This window comes from Alligator sinensis, unplaced genomic scaffold (assembly GCF_000455745.1).
Source record: "Alligator sinensis unplaced genomic scaffold, ASM45574v1 scaffold628_1, whole genome shotgun sequence".
Classification (NCBI taxonomy): domain Eukaryota; kingdom Metazoa; phylum Chordata; order Crocodylia; family Alligatoridae; genus Alligator; species Alligator sinensis.
In genome coordinates, this window is record NW_005841873.1 from 3,975,754 (window position 1) to 3,979,090 (window position 3,337).

The window sequence follows — 3,337 nt, forward strand, 5'->3', positions numbered from 1 at the left end:
ATGAAGGAGATGGATAGTCTTTGTGGTCCAGAGGAAGGATGGTTTATTCCACTCTTCCTCCAAGCAGTAAATTGGTCACTCCAGATCCCCAACCAGAGAAAATCAGGAAACAAGGATGCTGTAGTCACATATAGAGCCAAGCAAGGAAACAGTTGTTCCTCACCCACCCCCCCACTTCTCATACTGATTAAACCTTAATCCTTTCTCTCCTGGGATCTGACTCTCATTCTCTCCTGCCTGCAGAAGAGATTATTCACCTCCCCACCGAACAGTTAAAACCCCAGGAGTTCGGAGTTGTGGCTCTTTATTAATAAAATGTCAGAAGTTTAATCAGCAACTGCAGGAAGTGAGTTGGTGGCTCATAAAATATTCAGAGAGGTGAAAGAAAAAAAAACAGGAAAGAAACAAGTGGAGTTGATCTTGGCCAACCGCAGAAGAGGGATTTCTTACCCAGCTGCCTAGTTTAGCAGCGCACAGTTAACCAGCCATTTCTTCTCTGCTTCAATCCAAATGGAGCTGGTCAGGCTAGCATCATTAGCATTTAGCTGTCTCTTCTGTTTGTGGAGCATTCAAACCTGGAGCCTGATTTCTAGGAACGTATAAGTTATTCATGAGCAACTCGAAGGCTGCTTTGAATTATGCCCAGCCAACAAGAAGCAGCTCTTCCAGGCAGCCCACAGAAGCACTTTGGCTATACTCCCTGGGGAGACTGGTCTGGTATCCCTAGTTCATGCATACAGGAAATGTCCCAGGTAGCCAGCTTCTTGCATACTTCGAGCCAGACGACTGGTACAAAGTAGGCAGAATGCAATCAGGAATCCTCCTGTAGGTTTATTAATCAATGCAAAATCTATTAGTCCTTTTTGGGAAGGATGGAGACAATCAAGCTGGGTAGCATCACCTGCCTAAATCAGGGGAAGAATTAACAAGTTGCCACTCAGCAACTCAGCAGTCAGGCATATCGCACGCAGCCCTGCTAGCTGGAACTAGCCTCCAACACCAGAGACCTCAATCCTGTTTTCATGTATCACTTTTAACCTGTGACCTGCTAGAAGCAGATCACTCGGTAGGAATTTGTCCAGAACAAGCCATCGCAAGTGCGAGATAGTTGGCAATTTGCATCATAATCAGCCTTGCCCTTCTGCTGCCGACTCCTCTTTGCTGACAACTTATTTTTAAACACTGAAGTGCAGCTTAGGATCCTTTCAAAACAAGTGCAGCAATTTCTCTCACTTCAGCATGGTGATGATGTCTGTTGCCGAGAGTGTTTTTGGGAGCATGCAATTGTTGTCTGAGGCCATTATCTTATTTCCAAAGCGGAAAGTCAGGGTGGCGAATGGCTGTAAAAGCCTCTAAATGATAACTGAGAGTACGCTGCTTTGTTCAGCGCGTTCCTGCTCTCCCAGCCACAAAGGGAAGCATCATTTCCAGCCTCCAGCCCAACCTTGCTGAGGAACTGAGAGCTGTACAGGGACGGGACCCAAGCTCCCTAGACTTTGCTAAGAGGCGTGGGGACTCTGTGGCAGGCTTGTAACTTTGGAGAGCTACGAATGAAAGGTGCTGTGCAAACAGGCCCTAACCACGGCGATATTATTATTGTTGCATTAAAGGTACAGCTGGGATGGGAGGTCAACACAAAGGGTTCAGCTGGGCTTTACAAGAGTCAAGAAGCAAATAACTTGACCTTGGGGTAAAGCCAGGATGAAATAAGACCGCAGAGCCAGTGTTTGCCCTGCAAGGTCACATAGCCTCCATTCCCAACCATGCAGCCGGTTTGGAGACAGCAGGTCTCCTTTAGCAGTGGAACAGCAGCCTACCTGTGCCACAGCGACTACACCAGCCTAATTCCCACTGCCCTGCACGTAGATCTGGAAAGACCCATGCAGCACCAGCTCTTCTAAAGGCACCCCCAGCACATCGTGCTCTGCCCAGGCCTTCCCCCAAACCTCTGCCCTGGCCTTCCCGTGGTAGCGAGCTCAGCCCTGTGCAGACCTTTGGCTGCAGCTGTGCTTCTGAGGCATCCTTTTGCAGCTGCAGAGCAAGGGGCTGGAGTGGCCCTGCCAGGAACATTTCCTCCCTCTGAATGTGGACCATCCTACTCCACCGCTTTGGGGATGCTGTCTGGGCACGTTGGCTATCAGGCGTTGTACCTGATGAGCTACATCCTTACCTGGAACAAAATCAGTGCCGCTCCACTGCAGTCAGTGGCATGGCTCTGCTTTAGATCAGCCAACCTGGGAGATATGGTATTAAGCCAGCTCCAAGTTCCTCCAGGTAGCTTGGATGGCTGGGACAGCTCTGGTGTGTATACCTGCATGATCTGGCATGTCATACTGTGCTTTTGCAAGGCTTTGGGTGTTACCTTGCAAATGTGAGTGGCTGTCATTCATCGTGTGCACTTACACACCAGCCAGGTGCGTGCCTGTAATATTTTAGGGGAGTTTAAACACTCTCTGCTGGCACGCAGAGCGTTAACAGATGATAAATATAGATACACTTTGCACAGTGAGGAGCAAGCACTGACATTTGGGCATTTATCTTGCTGTAGCTTAGACTGCTTTTCAAGGAAATATTGGGGTTTTTTTTTTTAGCTTATTAAAATCTATGACATCTCCAAAGAATGCATAGAAGGTGCCTAAGGAGGCAAAGCTGATTAAGCAGCATTTCTTCCGCCCTGGCCTTTGTAACTTATTCAAGAGTATCCAACCTCTCATTAATCCTTCCAGCCCATCAGCTTACTCCCTGCATGGGAAACATTTTTTTTCAGGCATGCTTATAACAACATCCATTCTCCTTTCAGCTTGTTTTGTTGTTCCAGTTGCACCCCTTTATCTCAATAAATCCATGCAAATCTAGTCACTGGGATTGCTCTGTGCACACCATGATTTCCTCCACTGCTGATCAAATGGCTTCAGCCAGGCATTTGTTAGACCCAGTCTTTACCTTCCCCGCTAGGGTGGAAGGAGGCTTTTGAGTTCCTTTAATATTTCTCCTGAGTGTCTGTTAAGTTACCAGGCAGATTAAATATTTATTTCTGCCATCGCAACCCCCTATTAATCATGTCAGATTTGCCACAGGACTTCCTAGCTAATTTGTCATGATGCCAGTCTTCCTTACTTCAGCACAGTCATTGCAGAAATGTTAGGCTGTTCCAACTCCAGCCCATTTGAACAGTCCCTAGATTGGCAATGAAATCCAAGCCGGCTCTGAGGTTTGTGTGCGTCTGGGAGGAGGTTTCAGCCCATGCAATTTTTCTGTAGGGCAGTGTTTCTTTTGGAGACTGGCAAGTGGTTGTTTTTGGTCCTCCGTTAATGAACCACCTCATGTTATTTTTCCT